Source organism: Bos indicus, chromosome 8 (genome assembly GCF_029378745.1).
Source record: "Bos indicus isolate NIAB-ARS_2022 breed Sahiwal x Tharparkar chromosome 8, NIAB-ARS_B.indTharparkar_mat_pri_1.0, whole genome shotgun sequence".
NCBI lineage: Eukaryota > Metazoa > Chordata > Mammalia > Artiodactyla > Bovidae > Bos > Bos indicus.
This window is the reverse complement of record NC_091767.1, coordinates 69,156,729-69,167,134: the sequence shown is the minus strand read 5'-3', so window position 1 is coordinate 69,167,134 and position 10,406 is coordinate 69,156,729. Positions and strand designations below refer to the sequence as shown.

Sequence of the window (10,406 nt, the reverse complement as noted above, 5' to 3'; positions counted from 1 at the left end):
TTTTGGCTTCTAGATCACTGTTGAGATGTCTCTGTCACCATGATTTTTGTTTGTAGGTCATGCTTTCTTTCTGGGAATTTGTAGCTTTTCTACATGTTCAGGTGTGATTTTCCAAAAATGTACCTTGTTTTATATGCAGAGCACTTTTAACTTCTGTTCCATAAATTTCTCAGTCAACATTCTTCACATACTTTTCTCTCCTCCATTCTCTTTCTAGGTATGTTAAATATTCTACCCCTTATGTCTTTTGACCTTTTGTATTTTATACATTTCCTGTCCTCTGTGCTGTACTCTGAACCACATATTCAGATATTCTTGTTCTTTAACTCTCCTCTTCACTTTCTAACATGCTAACCTATTCACTGGGTTTAAAATTTCAACAATTATATTTTTAGCTTATATTCAACTTGAGTTTTCAAATGTGCCTCATCATTTCTGATAGTAACTTAAAAAAAAAAAAGATCACTATTGGGGCTTGCTGGTGACCCTGTAGTAAAGAATCCACATGCCAATGCAGGGGACACGGGTTTGATCCTCGATCCAGGAAGATCCCACATGCCGTGGAGCAACTAAGCTTGTGTGCCCCAACTATTTAGGCTATGCTCTAAAGACCGGGAATTGCAATTACTGAAGCCTGCACACCCTAGAACCCACCCATCTCAACTAGACAGTAGGCCCCCCTCGCCGCTCCTACAGAAAAGTCATGCAGCAACGAAGATCCAGCACAGCCAAAACTAAATAAATAATGCTCATTTGTGGGGGGTTTTCCCATGTGGGAGTATAATATAAATTCACAATTGGCTGATGTGAAACTGCGGAAATCCTGAATACCTATGTTTTCCAGTTTCTGCTAGTGGGCCAAGGAGTGCTAACAACTCCAACTGCTTTCTAGGGAAGCGAATTAATGGGGAAGTTTCAGCCTTAGACCTCTTACTCCGCAGCAGGCACAAAGTTTCCGCTTTGGCATTTGACCCTAGAGCCACTTCTGCTTCACTCCTCACGCTCCAGTTAGAATGGCTTCATTTAAATTAACTGATGGGGTGGAGGACTTGGGAGATTTCCTTTTTTTCTTGCAAATGTGTCAATGCTTATTCAAATTCAACAGGATCCACTTCTGAAACTCTTATCTTCCTACTCATTTTTGCTCCCAAGGGATTTTCCTTACTTTTGGGGGGTAAGGTCAACTATGTGCTTAAAAGGAGTTATTTTAATACGTTACCAAGCATTTCTGAGTGTTATATAGGAGAATTTTCAAGTAATATACTCTGCCACACTGCTAGAAATTTCAGGAGTCTTTTTTAAACATGTTTAAACTAGATCTCGCCCATTTTATACTATGCAGTTTTTCTATACCTACGTGTAGGATCATGGGTTTATTTATATAAGCTTATTTTTGTCAGGTTCAGATAATTTTTCTAGTCTACTGAGATCTTTTGAGCTGCTATTATCAAACCATCCACCCCTTCACTCTATTATATGAGCAGCCCATTAAAATTTTGTTCAAGCTGCTCTTTGTTTGGGCTTCCCTGATGGCTCAGATGGTAACGAATATGGCTGCAATGCGGGAGACCTGGGTTCGATCCCTGGGTTGGGAAGATCCCCTGGAAGAGGGCATGGCAGCTCACTCCAGTATTCTTGCCTGGAGAATCCGTGTGAACCCAGGAGCCTGATGGGCTACATACAGTACATGGGGTCGAAAAGAGTCAGACACGACTGAGCGACTAAGCACAGCTCTTTGTTTATATGATCATTTCTTTTACTCCCCATTGAGAGGGAAAGATAGGGTATATGTCAGTTGTTTTTTTTTTGGCCACACCTCGCGGCACACAGAACTTTCCTGACCAGGGATCAAACCTGTGCCCCTGCAGTGGATCGGGGACCAACATGGAAGCTCACTATATGTTATTTATTTTTTGATTTTTGACAGCATATTGGACTATACAACTCACAGGTGACAGTCATTAAACGCATACTGAATGGATGTCCTTACCTAAGTTGCTGACAAAAATACTGAACAGGATAAGCCCATGGTCAGAGCCCTGAGCCATGAGACTCTTGTTCCTAGCTGTCAGTGATGTATTGATTAGCATGCCTGGGTATGACCATTCAACTAATTATTTAATTATTTGACAAGTATTTGGTACTGCATTAAATTTACATTTCAGCCAGTTACCTGTGTCTATGAAGATATCCTCAAAGATCTTATCCAATGTTTAGCTGAAATCCAGATATATTCTGTCTATGGCATCTCCTTTTCTACTAAGCCTTACTGACGCATCTTAAATCCTTCACGAAGCCATTCTGAACATTCAGATGATACTGATCTCGTTAGTATCACTTTGAATTCAGCAACACACATTTTTACACTTTAATTATATACTGCCTATTAATTGTTTAATGTATTTGTAACTCTTCTTCCCATGAAATTTAACAGTGTTGAACATACAGCAAATTGCAAATAAATAACTGCTTTATTATAGAAGAATGCCTTTTAAATGTGTGAAATTTGGGAAGAAAAGGAGAACTCTCATCTCTAGTCCTACCCTCATTAGAGGAGGAAAGAAACAGGATTTTTCTATTTATTACTCTCAAAGGAAGGAAATAAAGACCACTGGACCACCAGGAGTTCCCTAAAGTCTGCTTTTATATCCTTAAAAATCTTATTTCTTCAAACAGTAGAGCAACAAACACTTGTGAAAGAAATGCATTCAGTTACAGTAACCCAAAGAATGAGAGGGCCTATACATTTTGCAGGAAGATGTGAATAGAATATTTTGAAACACTCAGTTAATCACTGTAGCATATTAACATGCATGTGTACATGCGTGTGTGCTCAGTCATGTCTGACTCTTTGAGGCTCCATGGACTATAGCCCACCAGGTTCCTCTGTCCATGGCATTCTCCAGGCAAGAATACTGGAGTGGGTTGCCATTTCCTTCTCCAGGGATTGAACCTGGGTCCCCTGCATTGGTAGGTGGGTTTTTTACCACTGTGCCACCTGGAAAGCCAGCATCCTAACACTTAAGTCCTAAATATTTTACTCAATTGGTGACAACCATAAAGGAACTCCATAAATTATGAAGTACTTAATTATTGACAAGACTGGGAAAGCCACACTGTGTGCCAATTCTGGAAAACACAGGAGTTATATTTTCATATCTTTCTCAAAAAATAAGAAACATAAATGCTGAATATAATAGCCAGTGAGCATCCACAAAGTTTTCTAGTTCAGTGTTCCTCACACTATTATTCATGGACCTCTATGGTTACTTGGTGAAGGAAATGGCAATCCACTCCAGTATTCTTGCCTGGAAAATCCCATGGACGGAGTAGCCTGGTAGGCTATAGTCCATGGGGTCACAAAGAGTTGGATAGACTGAGCAACTTCACTTTTACTTTTCTGTGATTACTGAGACTCCCTCAGGAGGTCTATAGAATCCAAGCTATTTTCACAGTAACACTAAGACACCATTTACCTTTTTCACTGTATTGACATCTGCATAAATGGTGCACAAAGGCAATGGTGAATAAAATTGCTTTACCTTAGTACAAACCAAGGCAGTGGCATCAGAGTGTATAGCAGTCATTGTATTCTTCACTGCCAACACTTATTGAGGGAAAAAAAAGACAGTTTCACTTAAGAACAACCTTGATGAAGGAAGCAGAAAAAATAATTGTTTTTTATGAAATCTTAACCTTGGGGGCACTTTAAAAAATATTGCACGTGACAAATGGGAAGTATGCCTAAAATCTTTCTGCTGCATACCAGTGGGTTTTCATTTAACAGAGCAAGGGAAGTTCAGATGTGGTTTCATACTGCACACTACAACTCATCTTCATGAAACTTCTACTTGTCAAAAAACAATCCAAGAATATCCAGAATTATCTGAAAAAGTTATTAAAATATTCCTCTTCCAACTACTTATCTGTGTGAGGCTGGATTTTTTTTTTTAATACTTTCAACCAAAAAAAATGTATGGTAACAGACTGAACGCCGAAATATGAAAATCTGGCTACACTCTATTAAGCAAGGTATTAAAGAGGCTGAGAAAGAAATACAGAACAATGCTACTTTACTAAATTTTTGCATTTTGGGACATTTTTTTCATAAAAATGTCGGTAACTCCTACAATGCAACAGCAAAAAAAAAAAAAAAAACAAAAAACTCTGATATAAAAATGCACAGAGGATCTAAACAGACATTTTTCCAAAGAAGATATTCAGGAAACCAACAAACATGTGAAAAGATGCTCAACATCACTAATCAGCAGGGAAATGCAAATCAAAACCACAATGACATATTACCTCACACCTATTAGAATGGATATTATCAAAAAACCCCCCAAGAAATAGCAAGTGAGGTTGTGGAGAGGATGAGGAGAAAAGGGAAAACTTTTGCACTGTTGACAGAATGTAAACTGGTACAACCACTATGGAGAACAGTACAGAGGCTCTTTAAAAACTTTAAAATAAACTACCATATGATCCAGAAATTGCACTTCTGGATATTTACCCAAAGAAAATGAAAACACTAGCATGAAAGAATATATGTACCCTCATGTTCTCTGCAGCATTATTCACAAAATGTGACACACACACTCTCACACACACAATGGAATACTACTCAGCTATAAAAAAGAAGGAAGTATTTCATTTTCGACACCATGAATAGGCCTCGAGGGTATTAAGCTGTGGGAAATATGTCAGAGACAGAAAAGTACCGTTATCATCTCACTTATATGTGGAATCTAAACAAAACAAAACAAAATGCCAAGCTCCTAGATTCAGAGAACATATGAGTGGTTGCCGAGGCTGGTGTGGGTGAGATGGGTAAAGGGAGTCAAAAGGCACAAACTCCTCGTTTGCATGTGGTGGCAGAGGCTAACCAAACTTAATCGTGGCGGTTATTTCACAGGCTATATCATGTCTTATTATGTTGTACACCTGAAATTAATATAATGCATGTCAATTATTCTTAAAATCTTAAATGTTTATAATGGGTTATAATTATTACATTACATGAATAAATACACAATCTAAAAATTTTGCTTTAATTTCTAACTTTAAAAAAATTAATTTCTAATTTTTTAATTTCTACTTTTGCTTTAATTTCTGGTAAATATAAATCATCTAAATAAAAGCTCTTTGTAGTCCTCGACAATCTTAGGGTAAAGGGATCCCCAGACCAAACTATCTGACAACAGCTCCTGCAGTTGATAGAAGCATCACTTTGGGAAGTCCTGCTCCACCTTACATACAGCGGGAGTTACAAACTACCTCATTTATCTTATTTATCAAGAAATACTTAGGGCTACTATTTGCTACTTGTCCATTTTCTCCAGCACTGCAATGATGACCTATACACTATTCTAAGGTGAACACCAGGCAAGTCCAGAAAGACAACTTTGTCAAACCACCCCAGAAGTCCCATCCCAACCACACCTTCCTTCTCCTGCTGTATGTAACCATTATCCTGCTTTTATATTAATCATTCCTTTGCCATTTGCCTTCTATCATGAGCTTCCCTAGACACTAAAGGTTAGTTTTGCCCATTTAGAAAAAAAAAACAAGTGTCTTCTAGGTCTTTGGTAATTGATAGGGTTCTCCAGCTTCCCTTTCATTTACATATAATGTTATCTATTGAAGAACCCAGCTGAACTATAGATGAGGATGTATAGAGTTCCTGGGTTTTGCCAACTGCATATTCTTGGTGCAGTTCAGCATATTCCTCTTCCTTGGTATTTCTGAAAAACTGACAGATGGATCCTGAGACTGGATTAGACTCAGGTTCTGTCCCCCTTTGGCAAGAATATAGGAGGCACATAATGCCTCATTATCTCTCTTTTGTGATGTTAAGGGCCACTGATGCTTACTGCTACTGTCAGTGGGGATTATTAAATAGTGATACTTTTAATTCTATAATTTTTTAAATTAGTTGGAATACATTTATAAAGTGATTCTCAGTTCAGTTCAGTTGCTCAGCCATGTCCGACTCTTTGTGACCTCATGGACTGCAGCACGCTAGATTTCCCTGTCCATCACCAACTCCCGGAGCTTACTCAAACTCATGTCCATTGTGTCGGTGATGCCATCCAACCATCTCATCCTCTGTGGTCCCCTTCCCCTCCTGCTTTCAGCATCAGGGGCTTTTCAAATGAGTCAGTTTCTTCACATCAGCTGGCCAAAGTATTGGAGTTTCAGCTTCAGCATCAGTTCTTCAATGAATATTCAGGACTGATTTCCTTTAGGATGGACTGGTTGGATCTAGTTGCTACCCAAGGAATTCTCAAGAGTCCTCTCCAGCACCACAGTTCAAAAGCATCCATTCTTCAGCGCTCAGCTTTCTTCACAGTCCAACTCTCACATCCATATAGGACTACTGAAAAAACCATAGCCTTGACTAGACGGACCTTTGTTGGCAAAGTACTGTCTCTGCTTTTGAATATGCTGTCTAGGCTGGTCATAGCTTTTCTTCCAAGGAGCAAGCATCTTTTAATTTCATGGCTGCAGTCACAATCTGCAGTGATTTTGGAGCCCCCCAAAATAAAGTCTGTCACTGCTGCCATTGTTTCCCCATCTATTTGCCATGACGTGATGGGACCAGATGCCATGATCTTAGTTTTCTGAATGTTGAGCTTTAAGCCAACTTTTTCACTCTCCTCTTTCACTTTCATCAAGAGGCCCTTTAGCTCTTTGCTTTCTGCAATAAGGGTGGTGTCATCTGTATATCTGAGGTTATTGATATTTCTCCCTGCAATCATGATTCCAGTTTATGCTTCATGCAGCCCGGCATTTCCCATGATGTACTCTGCATACAAGTTAAATAAGCAGGGTGACAATATACAGCCTTGATGTACTCCTTTCCCGATTTGGAACCAGTCTGTTGTTCTGTGTCTAGTTCTAACTGTTGTTTCTTGACCTGCATACAGATTTCTCAGGAGGCAGGTCAGGTGGTCTGGTATTCCCAGAGTGTGTGATCACACCATCGTGATAATCTGGGTCATGAAGATCTTTTTAGTATAGTTCTTTGGTATATTCTTGCCACCTTGTCTTAATATATTCTTCTTCTGTTCATGATGCTTACGAAAAGATCATCAGGAAATCAATCATCTTGGCCTGTAAATAACTCCATGTTCAAGATCTTCACAACCCAGATAATCAAGATGGTGTGATCACTCACCTAGAGCCAGACATTCTGGAATGTGAAGGCAAGTGGGCCTTAGGAAGCATCACTACGAACAAAGCTAGTGGAGGTGATGGAATTCCAGTTGAGCTACTTCTAATCCTAAAAGACGATGCTGTGAAAGTGCTGCACTCAACATGCCAGCAAATTTGGAAAACTCAACAGTGGCCATAGGACTGGAAAAGGTCAGTTTTCATTCCAATCCCAAAGAAAGACAATGCCAAAGAATGCTCAAACTACCGCACAATTGCACTCATCTCACATGCTAGTAAACTAATGCTCAGAAGTCTCCAAGCCAGGCTTCAACAGTATGTGAACTGTGAACTTCCAGATGTTCAAGCTGGTTTTAGAAAAGGCAGAGGAACCAGAGATCAAATTACCAACATCCGCTGGATAACTGAAAAAGCAAGCAAGTTCCAGAAAAACATCTATTTCTGCTGTATTTACTATACCAAAGCCTTTGACTGTGTGGATCACAATGAACTGTGGAAAATTCTTCAAAGGATAGGAATACTAGACCACCTGACCTGCCTCTTGAGAAATCGGTATGCAGGTCAGGAAACAACAGTTAGAACTGGACATGGAACAACAGATTGGTTCCAAATAGGAAAAGGAGTATGTCAAGGCTGTATATTGTCACCCTGCTTATTTAACTTGTATGCAGAGTACATCATGAGAAACGCTGGACTGGAGGAAGCAGAAGCTGGAATATAGAATGCTGGGAGAAATATCAATAACCTCAGATATGCAGATGACACCACCCTTATGGCAGAAAGTGAAGAACTAAAGAGCCTCTTGATGAGGGTGAAGGAGTAGAGTGAAAAGTTGGCTTAAAGCTCAACATTCAGAAAACAAAGATCATGGCATCCGGTCCCAACACTTAGGCAAATAAAGAAATAGTGCAAACAGTGGCAGACTTTATTTTTTGGGGCTCCAAAATCACTGCAGATGGTGACTGCAACCATGAAATAAAAGGACGCTTATTCCTTGGAAGGAAAGTTATGACCAACCTAGACAGCATATTAAAAAGCAGAGACATCACATTGCCAACAAAGGTCTGTCTAGTCAAGGTTACAGTTTTTCCAGTAGTCATGTATGGATGTGAGAGTTGGACTATAAAGAAAGCTGAGCGCTGAAGAATTGATGCTTTTGAACTGTGGTGTTGGAGAAGACTCTCACGAGTTCCAACCAGTCCATCCTAAAGGAAATCAGTCCTGGGTGTTCATTGGAAGGACTGATGTTGAAGCTGAAACTCCAATACTTTGGCCACTTGATGTGAAGAGCTGACTCATTTGAAAAGACCCTGATGCTGGGAAAGATTGAAGGCGAAAGGAAAAGGGGATGACAGAGGATGAGATGGTTGGATGGCATGACTGACTCAATGGACATGAGTTTGAGTGAACTCTAGGAGTTGGGGATGGACAGGGAGGCCTGGCGTGCTGCAGTCCGTAGGGTCACAGAGAGTCGGACACAACTGAGCAACTGAACTAAACTGAACAGTAATGTAGTTGTCACTTCTTATCTGCTACTTCTCAATTTCTGGTCTGCCACTCCATCATAAAGTGATTCTACCCCTACTAATTGGTTATCTATTGGCTCAGTGCACTTAGAAAAGGCATGGGTAATACTCAATTCCTTTACCAGTTTTTAAGATAATGAATTGGTTTTCTACCACCCTCTAAGGTATCCAATTATTTTTTTAAATTAATTTATTTAATTGGAAGCTAATTACTTTACAATATTGTAGTGGTTTTTGCCATACATTGACATGAATCAGCCATGGGTGTACATGTGTTCCCCATCCTGAACCCCCCTCCCACCTCCCTCCCCATCCCATCCCTTGGGTCATCCCAGTGCACCAGCCCTGAGCACCCTGTCTCATGCACTGAACCTCGACTGGCGATCTATTTCACATATGATAATATACATGCTTCAATGCTATTCTCTCAAACATTGTTACTTTAAAAATACCATTAAGAATGAATGAATTTATGGTGTTCTAAATGGAAAGGAAATCCAAAAAAGAGGGGATATATATAAGTATATAGCTGATTCACTTCGCAGTACAGCAAAAACAACACTGTAAAGCAACTATGAAAGTGAAAGTGAAAGTGAAGCCGTGTCCAACTCTTTAGAATCCTGTGGACTGTAGCCTACCAGGCTTCTCCAGGCAAGAATACTGGACTGGGTTACCATTTCCTTCTCCAGGTAATCTTCCCAACCCAGGGATCGAACCCAGGTCTTCCGCATTGGAGGCAGACGCTTTAACCTCTGAGCCACCAGGGAAGCTATATAGTTGCTATACTATAGCAACTATACTCCCAATAAAATTAATTTAAAAAAAGAACTAGTGGATTTAAACATACCTGATTAACTTCTCATGAAATTAAAAGATGCTTACTCCTTGGAAAGAAAGTTATGACCAACCTAGACAGCATATTAAAAAGCAGAGACATCACTTTGTCAACAAAGGTCCATCTAGTCAAGGCTATGGTTTTTCCAGTGGTCATGTATGGATGTTAAGAGTTGGATTGTGAAGAAAGCTGAGCACTGAAGAATTGATGCTTTTGAACTGTGGTGTTGGAGAAGACTCTTGAGAGTCCCTTGAACTGCAAGGAGATCCAACCAGTCCATCCTAAAGGAGATCAGTCCCAGGTGTTCATTGGAAGGACTGATGTTGAAGCTGAAAATCCAATACTTTGGCCACCTGATGTGAAGAGCTGACCCATCTAAAAAGACCTTGATGCTGGGAAAGATTGAGGGCAGGAGGAGAAGGGGATGACAGAGGATGAGATGGCTGGATGGCATCACCGACTCAATGGACATGGCTTTGGGTGGGCTCCGGGAATTGGTGATGGACAGGGAGGCCTGGTGGGCTGCGGTTCATGGGGTTACAAAGAGTCGGACACAAATGAGTGACTGAACTGAACTGATTAACTTCTCTGCCAAATTTCTAAACAGCACATTTTGGCCATCCAAGGCTAAATTTAACTACAGTTTTAGCTTTAGTGAAAGACTAGCTTTACACCTGAGAAGGTCTATCTCCATAAGCAAAAACAATGGAAAAGGCTGACAACTATAATTAGTTCTCAAATACATGACAAAATTCAGGGTAGATTTAAAAATACGATTTTCTTAACAGAAATGCCAAGGTTAAGTTCAGACAAAATTTAAGACATTAGGAAATGTTTTGCTAACTATATTTTTAAAAACTCTTCAATGA

At 39.8% G+C, this 10,406-nt stretch overlaps 1 non-coding gene across 1 annotated transcript; it reads right to left on the bottom strand.

Moving 5' to 3' along the window:
* Positions 1-9,397: 9,397 nt before the first annotated feature.
* TRNAW-CCA (transfer RNA tryptophan (anticodon CCA)) lies at positions 9,398-9,469 on the bottom strand. Its single transcript has one exon. It is a non-coding gene; the product is annotated as a tRNA-Trp (tRNA).
* Between the last annotated feature and the right edge of the window lie 937 nt (positions 9,470-10,406).